The 20862-nt window shown below is 39.2% G+C and overlaps 1 protein-coding gene across 1 annotated transcript in view; it reads right to left on the bottom strand.

Annotated features, from left to right (window-relative positions):
- Window positions 1-20862, bottom strand: part of FSD2 (fibronectin type III and SPRY domain containing 2) — a 362733-nt gene that overhangs the window by 177732 nt on the left and 164139 nt on the right. The gene's annotated exons all lie outside the window — the stretch shown is intronic.

Below are 20862 nucleotides of genomic sequence, written 5' to 3'. Positions count from 1 at the left end.
ATGCCAAGAAATGTATAGTTATCCCCTTTGGGAAAAAACATGTAACCGTGAATTACCATATAGTTGGCAGTATACTAAACACCGAAAGTTTGATAAGAGACTTAGGGACACAGGTGGACAGTGGTCTCACCTTCGATAACCACATCGCCACAACAGTCAGGAAATCCTTCTATGTGGCACACCTCATCACTAAGGGCTTTTCATCCAGAAAAAAGGAGGTCATTGTCCCACTGTACTCATCCCTCATTAGACCCATTATAGAATACAATGCCCCATTTGGTATGTACCTCTTAAGACATCTGCAACAACTGGAAAGGCCACAGAAATACCTCACTAAAAGAATCACAGGCCTAAAGCAGATGCCCTACACTGACCGCCTTAAAAAACTCCAGCTATACTCTGTCACATATCGTCTACTCAGAGGCGATCTTTGCTTAACATACAAGGCCATGTCAAACCCAGAGCTGTTGGACATGCAACACTTAAAGAAATCCCAATCCCTCAGAGCCACACGCTCCAGGGATCTAAACCTTGCCATCACAATAAACAAAACATGTTGGAGGGATAGGTTCCTGACCCAGAGACTCCCCAGACTCTGGAATAGATTGCTCATACATGTCAAGCAGAGTGCCTCTTTGGTCCTCTTCAAAAGGAACCTTGACGATTGGATGGGAGAAAAGAAATTCACCCCGGGGGTCACGTCAGTCGCCCTGCTAGACAGGGGTCCAGGGAAGTAAATAGTGTGGGAAGAAATAGCCAGGGAATTGTTATGGCTAGGCTTGTATAGGCCCTAGGGCTGATAGCCTAGTACCAACCTATGAACCTATGAACCTATAGTATATTCTTGTATGAGCTCCAGGCGTCACCAAAAACATATTTATCATACTTTGTCCTTCTCAGCTATCATTTAATACCCATAACATCCACTCAATGCTGCCTGAAACCTTTTAATATCCACTTTGTTTTTTTCTTTTAGACTTCTTATTTATATTTTACAATCACAGTAGTAGTCGAAATTTGCCTAACTTCATGTTTCTGCACCTCAGAAATAGCTTTCAAGGTAAATGAACGCATATCACACACACACACACACACACACACACACACACACACACACACACACACACACACACACACACACACCATACCTCTCAACTTCTTAGCTGAAGAAATCTAGACAAAGTCTAAAATAATGGAAGGGGGCAGATTCCCAAAAATAGGGACAAATTTTAAATATTGCTCTTAGAAACGTATAAAGTTGCTAGAATAACATAGTATTTGTGTTAGAATGCATTTTATGAAGGATATGAAGTCAGCAACTGAAATGTATATCCTTATTTAGTGATTTCATTCCCCAGTGATTTGCCAGGAAACCACATATTTTATGAGAAACAGACAAAAAATATAAGGTGAAAATCTGGTAATTTGAGAGGTATCTCATACGCACACATACACACAAACACAAGGACACTAGGAGAAGGCCTTCGTGTGTAACTGTTTTTGTATCATGGAATATGAAATGTGGGATGTCCTGGGTTTAAGTCCACACACACACACACACACACACACACACACACACACACACACACACACACACACACACACAGTATATGTATATGGTCTGATACTAGAATCAATTTGCACCAGTTTTGCCTCATGATCTGTTTAGAACTAAGACAGCATTGTATTTCTTAGATTTTTAATGGGATAAGCATTATATTCTCTCTTTCTCTCTACACTGAACTATACCAAGATGAGGCTCCTTACAGCATGTCTTTTGTATACTGATTTGGACAACAAGCCTTGTGTGAAGGTAATCCATTCTTACAGCTGTATTTCTTTCCATCCAAAACAGTTGTCTATCCTGACCAATGTTTCTTAACAACTTCTTTGAGCAATTTTAACTTTTGGGTCCTCCTCTTTTGCCCCAAGTATTATTATTGCTGTTATTATTATTATGGTGTTTTGCCCCCATTGGTTAAGCTGTTTCTGATGCTGTAAGCACCCCATCTCTTTATATCTCACTTTTGATCCCCATTTGATCTCATTCTACAACCACAACCCAGCTCTCCCTCATAGATGTTCACTGTCTGCACCTTCAGACACTTCCCCGGGTGCATCAATTGCTCTGCAGTATTATTTGATTTGTTAATCTAATTTGTATAGCCCACCATGTTGTTTTAGGGTATTTTATGCAAAGAAACCGTATTACTGTCTTTTGCATCTAGCAAAAAAAGTAAGTCTCATCAAAATGAGCTTATCTAGAGTTTTTTAGCTGCATGAAACTTTGAAGACTGAGATTTGTATAACAAGCTCAATGTGCTGGGCTTTTTAGTTTGCACATTCTAATATGTCTGCATCCTTTGCTCTGAATTTGATGAGAACTGTTAGCAGTAGAAATGATTCTATTGGCAGGAAATGAAATGCCTTGAGTATCTGCTGATCAGTCATTGCTGCAAAAGTATATATCTAGACAGGGAATGAAAAGTTTTTGAATTCTGGAAATTACTGATTATATAACTTGTATTTTGATTTTTTTCTATTAAATGCCTTATTTGAGTCTCTGTCTAACTGTCATCTATTTATACCTTCTGGGAGACTACTGCTTTAACCCTTTTAAGTTCTGTTGCTCTGCTACTTACTGTAATATTTCCCTGTGCAGTTTCCCCAGTACAACTGTTTCACATATTCATATACTTCCCCCATTCTCTTACCTACATAAAATCACACTTCTCTGTCGGCTACTCAGCTGACACCATTGCTGCCGATCTCAGCTGACACCATTGCTGCCGATCTCAGCTGACAACATTGCTGCCGATCTCAGCTGACACCATTGCTGCCGATCTCAGCTGACACCATTGCTGCCGATCTCCTCCTTTCCTCCCTTTTTCACCACTGTTTTACCACTGCAGTCTGTATAACCTCAGTGTGCCTCACAGTGCAGCCACCTGTTAGCATTTACTTTGCTTTCCATCTCCATTACTTTCTTGTTTACTAGTTCTCCTCATGCTCTGTACTGTTGTCAGTGTACCTCCTCCTCACACATTCCTCTCTTATTTTCCACTAACACAGTACTTATCTTCAAAGTTCAGCTTGCCAAAGTACTTTTTGTTGTTTTTCGCCTTCTCCCACCAATTTATCTCCTCATATTTCTAGTCACTGTAATGTAGTTTCTTAGTAGCTGCCTCTCAAAAATGGAATAATCCAGCACACTGTTCTTCTCAACGCAGGCGGTCTGGGCCCAGTCTTCACATGCTACACTTCTGTCTTACTTACCTCTGTTTCACAATCTGAGGCTTCTAAAAAGCTGGTAGACTTGGCAATAACCATATGTAACCACTTTTTAAGCACCTTTACTAATATACCCATTGCTGAACCCTGTCTCTCATACCATCTGATTATCTGTACTTGGACCTTGCAGTATCTATAATGTAGATATTATCAGAGTCTATTTCTCTCTTTACAGACAGTTCTACATTGTAGCCCAGTGTAGAACCTAACACTCCATGTTTTTGGAAACTGCAAAATAATTTAGAAGTGATTGCTTCATCACCTTGCTGTTTTCCTGTAATGAAATCTCTGCAAGAAAAACTGTCATCTATGCTCATCCAGTGTATGCATCTAAGTGACAGAAATCTAGAATCTATTCATTTTAAACAATTATAGACAGTAGTATCTGAGGGTGGTAGCAATCCACTCTCTATTCATTCTCGATTCACTAACATTTAATGACCCAGTACTCTGAAAGCAAACCTCGATCTCCAAGTGTACTCTATCTCCATTTTGTACAGTTTGTTCAATGATATTCATTACTGAGGCAATGAAGTCTCATAGCCAGCAGAGATACAGACTGGATTTGGAGCACCATTGCACAGATTCCTTCCATGGTATAACCTACTCCTCTCAGCCTCGCTTCAATTAGCTTCAATCTGCTCCCCAACCCACTACCAATTGCCACTTACACCTACAATTATAGATATTAAGCCCCTCCCATCATATCTGTCACACAACTGATTCAGTCAATTTTCCATCTTCTAAAACTTTCTCAGCCTATAAATATTCATATACAGCTGAGCTGTCATCTTCATAACACTCCTCTACAAAACACTACTACATCAACTCACACAAACATACCCACTCTTTCCTCCTAAACAATACTTCTACCTATCATTTTACATCTTACTAAATACCACTATAATCTCAAACATTACAATTCACACCTTTTCACACACGCATAGCATCATCACTATGTTTCTCCTATTACTGTTTATACATGTTTGCACTCATCTAAGCTAAATTACCTCTTATGACACACTCACAAAACAAATGCAAACAATGTCCTACACATATAAACAAAATCTCAGGCTGTATACTCACTATAATCTAATACTCTCATCACTGTTCTCCCCAACTAACATTGACTATAAAAAGTATACCTACTTACAGGTGCATAAATCCTTACTCAGTCTTAGTTAACAGACCATTGTACTATTTCCATGCTTAAATTTATAAAGAAATTGACCTAAAAACACAACCAAGTCTTTCATCATTTTCACTTCTGACCATCTCTCATGCTATCCTGTTGAGACATTCACCATAATACAGACTCTAGCAAAGTACAAAAAACACAACACTACTGCTTCAACACTGATGCACTTCACTATACAACCTCACAAAGAAACATGCCTGGATGGATCAAAAAAAAAACATCATAACATAAAATCCCAAACTAACAACTCCAAAAACCTTTGCTCAACCATCAATAGTCTTCTAAAACCTGCAAAAACTACCCAAACGGACATTCATTTCATTTATTTATTATTTATTTATTTTACATTTGTTGACTGGGTTTGTCCGACTGAGCTGAGTAGCCCTTTTTCAGCAGAGGCCTGGGGAGAAAAGCTCCACACTATTACAATGTATTATATAAGATAAAATAGGATTTACAGAGAATAGTCAGCACAGATGAATCAGGCAGGTACAATGTTCAGTAATTCACTACAGATGATAGTCAACCTAAAGCAAATAATCAAATATCACAATCATATTTTTCGACTGTTATAGTGTTGTATAGTAGTAGTAAATATGCAGGCTAGAGATGTTTAAAATATAACAGACCTAACAGTAGTGCTATACCAAGGGCCACAGTTTGACTGTCTAGGGTTAAGGTGGTTGTGTGCACAGGCAGGACAATCGAGACTTTAGATAGTCTCTTGCTGCAGCTTTGAATAGATTAATATTTTTAAGGGATCTGATTTCATGTGGGAGTTTGTTCCATGATACAGAAGGATGGTAGCTGTAGAGGTTTTAACCAGTTTTGGTCTTGGGTTTGTATATTTGTAGCAGGTCTTGGTCAGAGCTGCGTAGTGGCCAGGTGGGGTTGTAATATGAGAGGAGATAGGCTAGGACAGTAAGATTTCTGATAGAGGCTTGAGTACACTATGATGAGGTGAGAGAGAAGTAGCTGGTGGGGAAACTCAAGCCAATTTAGGTGTTTTAGGGAAAGGCAATGGTGAGATTTATAGGGTTGATGTCTGGCAAATCTAGCTACCTTGTTGTAAGTTGTCCCTAATTTGGCAAGTAATGTAGAGCTTAGATTTGTAAGAATTTGAGAGCCATAGACTAGGCTAGGTAGGAGGTAAGCATGACAGAGAGTAATTTTAGCTTTGTTCGTAAGGAACTTTTTGTTTTGATAGAGAAGCCCAAGTTTTTTATATGTTTTTTTTATACTGTTGTTTATATGCAAGTCAAACTTAAGTTGATCATCAATTATCACTCCTAAAAGTTTTGTGTTATTTTCAACAGTGATGGTGGTGTTATCTGGGGATAGTGTGGAAACAATGGTTTTGAGGTGGGTGAGGTTTTTAGGAAGAAAGAGAAGTTTTGTTTTTTTTTTGGGGGGGGGGTTAAGAATAAGCTGGTTTTCAGAAAGCCAGGCTTCAACTGAGTTAAAGGATTCTTAGGTAGCAGAGATAAGATCAGAAGGAGTATCAAAGAAGGTGATGACTGTAGAGTCATCTGCATATTGTATGACGAAAGTCTGGGGGCAGGAGGTATAGAGCAGATTGGTGAAGATGTTAAACAGTAGTGGGCCAAGGATGGATCCTTGTTGGACACCCATTTTACAGGCAGAGGAGGAGAGAGCTGAGAGCCATCTCACTGATTGCTTATGCTCAGAGAGATAGCTGGAAAACCATGCAACAGTAGCAGTGGAGAAGCTGAGGTTAGACAGTTTGGTTAGAAGGCGAGAGTGGGAAACAGTATCAGGGGCTTTGGAGAGGTCAAGGAAAAGACAAGAGACAAGTTTCTTGTTGTCTCTTGCCAGAGAGATGGTGTGGATGAAGGATAATAGGCCAGTTGTAGTGCTATACTGTGAGCAAAAGCCATGCTGGGTTGGAGTAAACAAGTTTTCCTTAAGTAAGGGTTGCATGACTTGCTTGTGAATGCATTCTTCTAATATTTTTTAGAGAGAAGAGAGTATGGTGATAGGTCTGAAGTTGGAAATTTCGGTGGAGTTACCTCCCTTATGTATGGGTAAAGTGTAGAATTCTTTCCAGATGGAGGGGACTTTAGATTCAGAGATGGAGCAGTTTATTAGGATAGATACAGGGATAGCAATGGACTCAGCAGCTATCTGTATAAAACCGGGTATTCATTAGTGCAGCCACAGCCTTAGTAAACAACATATTGACTCTGGCAGCTAACTCCACCATTAGCAGCACAAGTATTTCTGCAGCTTTCAGTGTACAACCTGTTCCTACGTTATACATATAAGAGTTCTTAAGTAAACTGAAGCCAACTATTGACAATCTCCCAGCCGAATACCTTAATCGTGCTGCTGAAGCACACGCTTATCCTGTATCTATACTCACCAACTGGTCCATCTCTTAATAATATGTCCCAAATCTAAATAAAAAAATGACATCCCCTGCATAACTGTGACCAAACTGCTAACTTATCTAACTGCTGAGGAATTGCCATTCTTCCATCACTCTCTAAATTAACAGAAAGATGCATTCATTCCCAGCTTCTATAATATAGAACAAAAAATAACTCGCTCTTTCCCTCTCAACATGGATTCTGTCTACATCATAGTACAACCACAGCCATACTATCCTTCCATATTTAACCATAACAAAAACCAAGGGGAAATTAGTCTCCTGTATATTCATTGACTTTTCACAGGCACTTGCCACAGTAGCTTATCCAATACTAATTACTATCCTTGCCTACCTAAGCTTCTCCAACTCACCTCTAACCTGGGTTTCCAGCTGTTCATCTGACAAAAGTCAGTGTGCCAAATAGAAATCTTCTTTATCATCTTACCTGGAGTACAACAATGGTTCTTGCTTGGACCTTTGTTTGCCAACACAGTTATTACACAATTTTCCTCAGCCTCTGGCCATGGTACAATGGATCAATATGCAGATAACTGTACACACACATCTTCTCGGACCCTACCGTCTCCGAGTCACATGACATCACCCAGCAATCTTACATCTCCAGAAAGAAATGGCTAGATAATGCTCATCTACTGTTGAACCCTAGTAAAACTGAGTTAATGCTCTTCACCTCTTAACACACACAGGCAATTCAGTAAATTCTACATCTTCTCTTCACAAAACACCCTAAATAAAAATGTGCCTTAAGCCAAATTACTTAGTGTAATCATTGACAACAACTTCAAATTTAATGTTCATATCCAAACAGTTATTAGAAAAACCCAGCACAAATTAGGACTCCTCTATAGAACTTATGCAAGAAAAGAAGCCCAGAAAACTCTGGCGATGACCAGCCCTCTACCTAGTCTGGTCTATGTCTCTCCAATCATCATTAATATCCACACTCCTCAGTGGAATAAATCAAAACCATGGTATAACAAAGTAGTAAAATATGCTGCCAGTTTTCACAACAAACACATCAGTGCATGATTCTAAGAACTCTAAATTAGCTCTAGCTCACTAATTATTTGCCCTTCACACAACTAAAAGTGCCAGAAAATATTCTTTATTATCCAGATAAGTGCCCTGCTATAAAGTGAAGCCTGGAATGATACACGCTCTCTTGATCACTATGTTCCAAAAGACAAAGTCCTAGCAAGCTCACACAAATCACAAAATATCAACAGTGATGCCCTGTGCTCCAAATACATATCTAAATGATGGAACTCCCTACCTTTATTCATTAGAAAACTAACACTCAGCATTTCAAAATCATCCTTAGGTGTAATCTAGTGACATCCTGACTCTGCCTCTGTGTCCCTAAACCATCCTGATACTCTCTTTCGCCATGAAAATCTTCCTGTCAGTAGCCACAGCTAGCCTCTAGGCATTGCTACAGCTCAATTATCCAGTTTCTGTCTAGAAATGTAATATGCTATAAATATTGTAAATAGTTTTTCTCCAGTTTCTTTTATCTCACTGACCTGCATAACTTTGTAGTATCACACCCTGCTACAAGCCTGCATTTCTTCTCACTGTTTACTAGTATTGTACCCTTTTAAAATGTGTTGTCAATTCTATTTCGACCAATATTGTATCCATATCTTTTACACTTTTCTTGTATAACTATGCTATTCCAAAATCATATTTCAGTGCTGTATAGCTGGGTATACTCCTAAATGATATTAATTAGTTTGCTGATGCTGCACAATTGCCTGTATATTCCTACACAGATATATTTAGTTGTTTATAATTAGTTTATGCAACTATGTGTCTGCATTTGGATGGCTGTACTTGGGGCTTTTCTCTTAGGGCCTTCAACGAAACGGGGACTTTCATGGACAAGTCTAACATTCCCAGTGAAGAGATGCAAACAAATAAACAAAGAATAAAATATTTCCGTAAGTATCAGAGCCATAACTAGAGCAGAGCAAAGGCAGCAGCTGCTCAGGGTGGAAGCTGTTGGGGAGGGGGTAATACCAACTTTCATATAAGAAGCAGCAAGAGTTATATCAGGGCTGATACTGCATTCAGTAACTGTAGCAAGCAGCTTGACACAGCTGTAGCAGTTGCTTGCTACAGTTTTATTTTAGTCCCCTCCCTTACATCATTCTTCCAGCACTGCTACCCAGTGCCCCATGTCCACACTGGGTCTACAAGCTACTCCTAAATCCCTCAGACTTACTCGGTTATTCGCCTGGGGATGATTGCGGAACCAAAGGCTATCCTTAGGGTCTCAGATGTTCCCATGTAAGTGACCTTAGCTAGGATGCTGCTCTACCAAATACTGAAAGCCAATTAACCATTTGAAATGCAAACAGTGATATATTCTAATATTTATTTATTTACTTGCTTACTTACTATTCATTAACCAGGTATGGGGACTGGTCTGTTAACCTTTTGCAGCTACAACCCAGGCACAGAGAACAGTATACAAACCAGGAAGGCATTGAAAACAGTGTCATGATTACAAAGTAAGCAGAAAATAAGAGTCACCAGGGGAAAAATAGCACATCTTAAATACAAACTTATATAATTTGTTTGTTACAGAAGGAATTAAGATCAATAAGAGGAAGAATGTGATCCAATACGATGATCCCCACAGCTTTCCTCATTTCAAGAGTGAGGCAGTTGGAAATTTTATGAGTTTTAACTGATTATCAACTCTTCTCAAATAAGTTTTAGCCTGATCTCTGAAGGGCGTCGCCTGATCTCTGCAGGGCGTCACCTGATCTCTGAAGGGCATGGGTTGTTCAGTACATCATGCAGAATCCATCCTTGAGTCACTGAGTAATACCCAAAGAAATTAAAGCTGACGAGTAATAACTAACCACTATCAGACAGCATGGATGTCATTCTACATACCCCTTTGGAAGGCCTCAGCAGAATAACCATCATTTATGATAAGCAGGTCATCAATGTGCAGTCTAATTAATACTGGATAGATCTCTGGTGCGATTATTTAAAAAGAGTAATATGACAATTGGTCCCAAAACCTATCCAACTCGAAGGTACATCAGAGACTAAGTACATAGACATCATGAAACATATGACCCACAACGCAACTTTGAAATCATTTTGTCACCTCTTCTCCAAACCCCCAACTGGTAAACGTTCCCATCAGAAGGGAGTGATTAACTAAATTCAACACTAAGTCAGAAATTAAAGTCTCAATCTACATATACGATTTACTCTGACAGAGTTACTCTCCTGGACACCAGAATCTGAACTGCTAAACAACTGTAAATCACCAAACCCAAACAGAAAGTAATACTATGCAAAATCAACAAAAATCTTCAGAAAATAATTAAAACTCAAATCAACAACAAATGTAGCTCATCCTGGTTGATGTTACACAGTAGAAGGCTTGTGTTCACAGATTATTTTCTTCCAAATGTGGAAGGAAGGGAAGTAAGATAAGATTAACGGGGTAAGCTTAGGTAGCAGAGAAAGACAGATATGATGGCTAGGGCATGGGCTATCACAATGAGGGAGGGGGAGCACAATGGTGAAGGAAATATCAGACCAATGGTGAGGGCAGAACTATAAAACCAACAGAGGTGGCACAGGGAGAGAACACTAAGTTGGGAGATAGGACTGCGTGTTCACAGATGTAGTTTCTGGCAGCTGACATCCAATAGGAAAATACTCATCACCCTGTGTACTGTCACGGCTGGGCCCTGGCTTACCCTGTGTACTGTCATGGCTGGGCCCTGACTTGCCCTGTGTACTGTCACTGCTGGGCCCTGGCTTAAAAGGGGTCACTGCTGGGCCCTGGCTTAAAAGGGGAAGCCAGTGCTGGGCAGCGATGAAACTCAACAAATCATTAGAACATGTTCTTCATTTGGCCGATGTAGTCATCCAACCTCCTCTCGATTATATCACCAACAAGCTCTACCAGCTGCCAGTGAGTGACAAAGGTGTCATCTCCACTTGCACTGCTTCCATCATTACCAGTATACCAGCCTCCTGTACAGGACTACCTGACACAGGTGGTGCAGGGAGGGAAGGATGTGTGGAGGCAACTGCGGCAGACTGTCACTCAGATGTGCAAGGTACCAGTAATGGTGGTGGTGGTGCTGACAGGGGGGCTGGGTGCAGGTTGCTGTGCTGCTGCATATGATAGTAAAGGAAATAGAGGAAAATAAACAAAATAATATATTTAAGAGAAGAGATGGTGGCAAAGATGGAGGAGAAAGAGAAATAACAACACAATGAAAATTGCTTTTCTAACTATGCTGATAATAATACAGTTAAACAGAATATTCTTTTCAAAGCAGTAAATTATCATAATGTGTGTGTGTCTGTGTGAGTGTGTGTGCATGTGTGTGTGTGTGTGTGCGTGCGTGTCCGTGTGCATGTCCCTGTGTCCATGTGTGTGTGTGTGTGTGTGTGTGTGTGTGTGCGTCAGTGCATGTGTGTGTGCGTGCACGTGTGTGTGTGTGCTTGCTTGTGCGTGTGTGTGCGTGTGTGTGCATGTGTGTGTGTGTGTGTGTGTGTGTGTGTGTGTGTGTGTGTGTGTGTGTGTCTGAGGCCATGGCAGTGATAGTGAAGTTGAGTCTAGGTGTGCATGCTATCCAACAGCAGTGCATGCCTTAACTGTGTGAGTCCTTGGATAGACTGAATCACTCACTGGACCAAGCAATGTCTTCAATGGGTTGTCTGGCATGGGTGAGAAGCTGTCCTCACAGATGGTCATCTGCTACATCCTTAGATGTTAGCCAGTATGGCCATGGATATTGCAAGATCCTGATCTAGCACTTCCATAGCAACATCTATTGTGGGGGTGTCTAATCTCAGGAGATGGCAGCCCCATGGTCATGACTGTCATCATGCTGGCAAATCTTCAAGTGGACCTAATTTGAGGTCACATAGCACTAAAGTAACTAGCTGGGGTCATGGTATAGCCAGTGCAACTCCTAATTATCTTGGGCAGAGTGTGGACGGGAAGCTGAACCTTCTGCCATGCATGCCCTAGACCTGTACAGTAGGCTGAACCACAGTGCTTCACCACTTGCTGAGACTGTGTCCCTGCAGATCCATACACAGAACACCACACCCTAGCATGTCACACAAATTCACTGACCCTGGCCATTCTCTACATTAACTCCCCATCAGTTCTGACACGTCCTTTAAAAGCATGTTTTATTTTTATATAGCTGAATACTCACAATCACACACTTCTTTGCAATAGATTCACTCTCCTTTACTCCCTTCTCCACCTACGTAAATGATGATATCTTTGCCCAGCCCTTTGTGCTTTGTTACTTGTTTTGCCATGTCTGAAGTACAGTGTAGCCAGTCTATGCATGGGTACCCACAATCAGGTGCTTTCTAGGCATCATTTTTATGGTAGTATATCTGCTTAGCTCTTATACAGTTATGTTGTAAAGCTATGTACAATTTGCAACCACTTTACTAGTGCCATGACATACTGTGCCCGCATCTTTCTGGCACGATCATCCCCTGCTTCTGGCTCCTCCCCTGACTCCTTGTTTGACTCAGCTTTTGCTACCTGTTGTGCTTGGAAATGCTGGCCCTTCAACAGCCCACCATGCTATAACTACTTCCCAAGGTATAACGTTGCATAACACTGCACACACACAGTTAGTATTTTGGCATACTTGGCAGGGTCATACTGCAAGGCACCACCAAATCTTGGCAGTGAAAGCATGCCTTGAACAGTCCAAACACATGCTCTATAATGTTCCTGGTTTGTGATAGTGCATAGACGTATCCCTGGACTTTTTGATTGTATGGATGTCTGATGGGTGTCATGAGCCAGGGTCCCAGGGAATATCCAGAATCACCAAAATGATGCTGTTGTGGGAGGTCACACCTTGTAAACAATTGGTAGAGGCCACATGTGTGTCATATTTGGGAGTGTGAAAATGCCTGGGTGTCCTGCAGACACACAATGGATGGTACTCTGTGCCTTACAGACCAACTGGCAGTTGATGGAGTTATGTACCTCTGTACCTCCTTCCTTTCACCAGTTGGGGCATTTATTGTGGGTACACTCTATAGCCCCCAGTACTTCAGGAAAATAAGCTGTATCACAGAACTCTTACATGGTCTACTTGTATATAAATGTACCTTAAACTTCAATCCTCACTCCCTTCCAATATTCTCAGATCACATGCCCACACCTACACCCCTGCCCAAATCTCTCAAAAACAAGTTTTCAAGGCACTGTCTAAGGCCAAGAATGCAACATCTGTGGCATCAGATAACATACCAGACTGCCTGCTAGTCAGCCTGAAACATGATTTGTTTGATCTCCTACAGAAGCTGTTCAATATTAGCCTGAAAGCATCTTCATGCCAGAGGAATAGAGGACAGCAACGGGCATTACTTTGCACAAAGGTGGGGCTTCAACAAACCCAAGTAATTATAGCTGTATAAGCCTGACCAGTCTCATCTGTAAGACTACAGATAGGATCATTATGACATTAATAATTAAGGATGTAGGTAGCCTACGGACTCTTGACCCAACCCAGTTTGGATTCATTAAGGATAGGTCCTGACTGCTGGTTAACTTCTTTGATAGTTATTGAAGCACTAGACAAGGGCAAAATAGTACACACTGCATATGTAGACCTCACAAAAATATCCAGCACCATCCCACACACAGGTTTCATAAACTCACTCAGTTAAATGGAAATCCCTATGTAATTCACTGGATAGCAAACTGGCTCACAAATAGAAACCAGGAAGTTAGGATGAGTGACTATACCTCCTACAAAAGACCCGTCACTGGCTGTGTAGCCCTGGGTTCAGTACTTGGATCACTTCAGTTTAGCAGTTACTTCCTGGAGGTCAGAGTTAATGTTAAGGGTTTGTGGCTCACCTGTTTGCAAGGATCTGGGAGCCTATGTCAACAATAAGATGTCATTTGATCACCACATATTCACTATTGCAAGAAAGTCCTTTTTCATGGCACAACTTGTATCTAAAGGAATTTCAGCTGAATCTAGGGAAGTAATCATTCCACTACACTCAGCACTCAATAGAACAATCATGGAGTATAATGCCCCTTTCAGTAAGAACCTGTCCAAACACTTGTCACAACTGGAATGACCGCAATGCTTTCTCACTAAAAAAAGTCTTGTCTCTGTTCTCATTACTATACAGGTAGTACTGAGGGGCGATCTGTGCCTCATGTATTGAGCTTTAACAGACCCTATTCTGTCAGCCCTATTACACATTCACAAGTCCAATGATATCATAAACACCTGTTCAAGGGATCTCATTCTGTTTTGCAATTTAAATAGAATATGCTGGAGGGATAGGTATGTATTCCAGAGAATAACACTTCTACAGAACTATCTTTCACGCCACATAAAGCAAAGTACTTCTCTTACTCTATTCTAATGTAATTTGGATGAATGGATGTGTAATTACAAATTCGCACTGGTTTAGCACTCTTGCCCCTTATGGATAGGGCAAACATGCAAATGTTCCAACATATCCTTGTTCAACCTGTCTATGCGTTATTTGTATGCAAAATATAACGGCTAATAACTACATGGGAATGTAAGGCTAGGCTTCTTAAGATCCTCCCATATCAATAGCCTAGTAAGTAATTATGAACCTATGGTGTTAGCTCTCTCCTCTAGGATATGTGGGAACCACATATACTGCCACACATACTGAAGCATGGTATTGAGAAACTGATGGAGTATACCCCCACTTTTCCCCCAATAGGTGGCTAAAAGATCTCTGTAGCTAGTATATATAAAGCTACATCTCTGTATCCACTAGGATATGTAGTCCATACCTCCCACAGGGCTGCATACAAGGCTAACAGATATCCATGATTTACTACATGATGTCTCTGTCCACACTACCTGGATCAATAATGTTAGTATTGTAGAGGGCATAAACAGTGCCTCTCTGAAGCCGACATCATGACCATCGGGTATAACAGCTGCAATGAAAGCCTCCTGCAGATACACATTTACTATAGTTGTGGCAACCACCAACATAGTCCAATAATCAACACCACCACACCACAGGGATATGACAGAGTTCAGTATAAAGCAGGTGCAGCTCCACTGCTTGGAATTTAAATATTTCTGAATTGCTCTGCCATTTTCTTTTGCCTCATTATCATACAAAGTGTCTCATTATACAGTCATTAGTATATAGTATGGCTACATACATTATTTGACCTGCTTTCTGAATCTGGCCCCAGATCTCTTTCCATATTTGATATTATCAGTATTTCACCAACCAATATTTACTATTTTCTTAGATTTTTTTTTTCCTTCCAAGATAACATAGCTTACATTTTGGTGCATTAAATCTAAGCTTCAAAACATTTCACTACTGCTGTAGATTTTCCAAGTTTCATTTCATTTTCTACATACTACTTGGCATGCCCATGTTTACTGCAGACCTTAGGAGCATCTGCAAACAGACATACCATTCTCAGCAGCCTTTCAGTAACATCACTCATCTGTCTATCTACTTATCTGTACATATATATATATATATATATATATATATATATATATATATATATATATATATATATATATATATATATCTTAGGTTTACCATCAAAATAAACAATGAAGGTGAGGCGAACACGGGATATCGAATTACAGTTGGCTGAATCCAGTGTTGCCGAACCTTCATGTTTGCAAGTCTCCAGTTCAGCGAATGGATTGTGCATTCACACATATGTGGTCAACCTTATTACTAGAGATTGTGGTGCAGTGTGGCTCGAGAAATTTACCCTTTTCCCCGCTGTAGTGGGGATCTCAGAGATGGAATATATAATTTGCAAGAGGCGCAGGGGGCTCGCCCTCCTGCAAAAATGTGAAGTTCAATGTTGTGCAGTATGTTCCTACTGCAAACCACCAAAACTTAACTTACTGTTGTAAGAGGTTCTTGAGAAATAGTATGTCGAATAATGCTGAATTCGAATAATCGGCATAATATTCAATATACTGACCTACTTAGTCTTCAGTGTTCTGAGTCGCTCAACTGAACTTTTTTTTGTCATTCGCAATTTTGATAGTAAATCATACATATGTATATATATATATATATATATATATATATATATATATATATATATATAAAACATTTGTTTACCAGGTTGCCAAGCTGGTCTTCCTATCATTTTCCAACTATGATTAGGATTAAAGGTGGAATACATACAAAAGATAAGTGAAATCAATAAAAATAATAAAAATAAAAAACACACCTATCAAGTTGTAGACAAGTGAAATGACAGCCTGCAGACAAAATGAAATCCATTAGCAGAAAAGACATTACAGTATCCAATAAAGCATTCTAAATGTAACATTGAAACAGTTTGAGTATGTGGCATAAATACAAGAAATAGATGTGTATTGGAAACCTTATCTAATTTAAACATTATTTATTAAGTACATTTGAATTTAAAAGTATGGAAAATATGTATATAAGAAGGATAGCTTTATATATGTACAGTTTTGCAGTAAACGATGACCAGTAATATTTGTGTGAGATGGTCCATGAAACATAGGGTCAACACGAGTACAGTAGAGTAGGCATAATCTGCAGCAAAGTATAATAGTGTGTAGACTAGTGAATGAATATCCAGGAAAAATGGTCAGAAAAAAAGCAGGAGGTGCCCAGAGTATGAGATATATGGACAAAGACATGTGAATTATACAGTAGCATAGCTAGAGTGGGACAGGGGGACAGTCACCCCAAGCGTAAAGTGTTAAGGGTCATGACTGGCCAATCCTGATCACTCTTCAGTACATACCACCATGTGAAATAAATGCTGGTATTGCATTTATGGTCAAAACTGAGCACTGTAGTACTTCCTCTGTGTTTGTTATAAACTATAGCAACTGCTTACTACAAATGTAGTAAAAATGTAGTAAGCAGTTGCTGAAGTTTAAAATAAGGAAATAGATGGGTTTTTGTGTTGTTGTTGTTGATCTTTGTGGTCCATGTGTTTTATAAACTGTACAAATGATTGCTACAGTTTAAAAGGAGAAGAATGTGTTTTTGCCCTTCAAGTACTAAGAAGAGAGTTTTTTGGAGGTGTGGTGTCAGATTGGGGAACAGCACCAAGCACAGTAATAGCTAGCTGCACCTCTAGAATTACATAAAGATTATAGAAGACTTGTCCCACTACTAACGTTACCCATTCAGAATTGTATCCTGCATTCACAGCTGTATTCTGCATTACCCATTCACAGCTGTATCCTGCATTACCCATTCACAGTTGTATACTGCATTCACAGCTGTATCCTACACCCATTCACAGTTGTATCCTACATTACTCATTCACAGCTGTATCCTGCATTACCCATTCACAGTTGTATCCTGCATTACCCATTCACAGCTGTATCCTGCATTACCCATTCACAGTTGTATCCTGCATTACCCATTCACAGCTGTATCCTGCATTACCCATTCACAGCTGTATCCTGCATTACCCATTCACAATTGTATCCTGCATTTACAGCTGTATCCTACACCCATTCACAGTTGTATCCTACATTACCCATTCACAGTTCTATCCTGCATTACCCATTCACAGTTGTATCATGCATTACCTATTCACAGCTGTATCCTGTATTACCCATTCATAGCTGTATCCTATATTACCCATTCACAGCTGTACCCTGCATTACCCATTCACAGTTGTATCATGCATTCACAGCTGTATCCTACATCCATTCACAGTTGTATCCTGCATTCACAGCTGTATCCTACACCCATTCACAGTTGCGGATTATTACTGAACTGCAGGCTCATGCATAACTTGTTTTAACCAATAAACAATCAGAAATTTCTTAGCTCTTCCCAGAGAAACATAAGTGACTCTACCATAAAGGCTTAGACTAGGTGCAATATTTGCCACTAGATTGCATTTCCTGCAAGAATTACTTGGGTCTTCACTAACCAGTGAATATATATATATATATATATATATATATATATATATATATATATATATATATATATATAAAATTCTTTAACATCTCTTATCTTTTAATGTCTCTATTGCACTCGTTTTCCACTAGTTCTAAATACCGCATGCACACTTAAAAACCTCATTACAGCAATATCTGTATTTTTATCTGCACTTAAATGTCTGTTACTGTACATTATATATATATATATATATATATATATATATATATATATATATATATATATATATATACTGCTTGGCTTGTTTCTTTTTAAAACTAAGAGCTCTATAGTTACCTAAACTAAAACACACACTAAATGTAATGTCTGAAAAGTGGTAACCCATATACTAAAAATATGATAAAAAAACACTTAGGTGTATAACAAAAAGAATATCCAGGTATTTGTGTTTTTTTTCATTATACGTCTGTGTTTTTTATTGTACCTCTATGTGTATCTATTGAAACAAGTACTGAATGAAAAATATTAAATACATGAAATTATTATTCAGAAAGTCTGCATCAGTGACAAATCACGATGACAAAACTATGACAATGCAAATGCATTATTAAAATGGTTGAAAACCAAAGTAAATATAAAATAAGACTCTTACATTAAGTGTAACAGAATAGTGACGTTAATGAAGGGAAGCTAAATCCCCTGCACCCTACATTCCTTGGACTGGAAACTGGACTTCAGCTGTATGTTACATTTCTTTATATATATTTTTGTATAAAAATGCATTGCATTACATGGGCTATGCTGTGCAGTAGCACTCAGGTTGTGGCTAAAAAGCATTCTAGGAACAGTCCACCTATCTAGTTAACAAATATTAAATCAAAATACCTCCAAAATCTCCATATGGCTTGATAAAAGTGAATTGTTATATCTCAATGCATGGTAACTGAAGAGTTAATATATTTTGAGTCCAGGGTATGCGGTTTCATAACTTACCCATGTTTGGGGTAAAGAGGGCATAGCATCCCAGTATATCAGTTGTGGGAAATAAGATCAACTGAAAGACACTTCTCCTAGTGATGTTACTGATGTCAAATAAACATGAGCAAGGGTATTCACTTGTGTTTGATGGTTTGCAATAACTAGGTGGATCCTTAAAAATCAGTATCTTAATCCAAAATATATTATTTATAATTTTGAAAGGGCAGAAATCTTTGCTGTTTCAGTCGCTTTTCCTTTTACAAAGTTAAGGGCTATACTTAAAGACTTTACACTTTGTTCAAATACTCTGGCATCTACTGCGAAGTCAGATGTTGAGTTGCTTATGTGGTAGTAACTTGAAATGTACTCTTCAAACAGAATATTCATTAGCTTAAAGTTATATACATACAAGTGAAGTGGATGACGTTTATAGTAGTATGAAGAATGACATGTTAATTTTGCAACATTAGTATGAAGAATGACGTTAATTGTGCAACATTAGTATGAAGAATGACATGTTAATTGTGCAACATTAGTATGAAGAATGACGTTAATTGTGCAACATTAGTATGAAGAATGACATGTTAATTGTGCAACATTAGTATGAAGAATGACATGTTAATTGTGCAACATTAGTATGAAGAATGACATGTTAATTTTGCAACATTAGTATGAAGAATGACATGTTAATTGTGCAACATTAGTATGAAGAATTATGTTAATTGTGCAACATTAGTATGAAGAATGACATGTTAATTGTGCAACATTAGTATGAAGAATGACATGTTAATTGTGCAACATTAGTGATAACTTTTTTTTAGGAAGCAGCTAACTGTATGAGGGACTGAAAAAAGTGGCCAAGATACTCAAAGAGCCACAAACTACCTCAGCAATATCCTATTTCATTCTCTAATGCTGACAAGCTCAAAAGGAGGGTATCCTTGGACACAAAATCGCAATGATTCCTGCCATATGCAGATAAGGACTCTAGTGGGGAAAGTGAATAATTTCAATATCTGCTCTGGTGAATGTTATACAACTAGAACAACATTAAATCTATGACTTACATCCATTCTTAGGCATAGTGCTTCATCCCAAAAATGGCAAAAATAAGACACTCAAGACCCAGTTCTGTGGCACGAGGGGAAAGTCTTGGCTAAGACCCAGGCAACCTAAGTTCAAGTAGCAGCTTGAGCACTGAAAGAGCTGGGTGGGCGTTTAGAAGCTAACACTAGCTCTCTCATTCCCAGGGAGACGTGCCTTCCATACACATGGAGAAGTACATACAGGCCACTGACGGGGGGGGGGGGTGGCATTTATCCCAAGTCAGTAATGGCAGTTCTGTGTGAGTGTATGCATGACAGCATGTATACTTCAAGGGAAGAGGGAGTTAAATACCCCATTGTGATCTGGTGATTATGTCAGCCACCTGTGGGTGTAGTTAGGGTTTAACAAAAACACACACACACATAGCCAAGCTCCAAAAATGATGCAAGCTGCTGATGGAGATGTGTGCCATGCAGTTCAAGGTCTGGGGGTATGTACAGTTCAAATACTATAGGGTCCCTCATGCTCTTGGAGTTAAATCTGACTAACCCTGTCCAGGAAACAAAGGCACCCATCTCAACCAGTTAATGCATGGAAGATAGGATATGGGCAGGGGCACAAACCACCCACTTGGCTCTCTGAATGGCTATTGTTATCATAATGGGGTTACCCCTTATAGGGGAACAAATTGGCTCAAGTCTCACTGAGAAGACATGATAGTCAGTAGTCAAGGGAGACAAAAACACACAACAATTAAAACAAATAAGAAATTCATGAAAATCATTTGAAAAAAGTACTCTGCAAGCAATCAGCATACTCAATGTGTAATTATGAAAAAGCAGTAGGACTAGATGCATATATAAAACACAGAAAATATCAGCGTGGATTTTTTGCAATTAAGCTTCTTGAAGGCCAGTAGGTGAAAAGATTGACACCTAAGTCTATTACCCTAAGCTCCAAGACCCTATGATCTATCTATAAACCCAGATTCTCAGGATCGGACCCT

Source organism: Protopterus annectens, chromosome 7.part0, assembly GCF_019279795.1.
Source record: "Protopterus annectens isolate FY-2018-M chromosome 7.part0, PAN1.0, whole genome shotgun sequence".
Classification (NCBI taxonomy): domain Eukaryota; kingdom Metazoa; phylum Chordata; order Ceratodontiformes; family Protopteridae; genus Protopterus; species Protopterus annectens.
The sequence above is the reverse complement of the archived record's forward strand: the minus strand, read 5'-3'. Positions and strand labels throughout refer to the sequence as shown.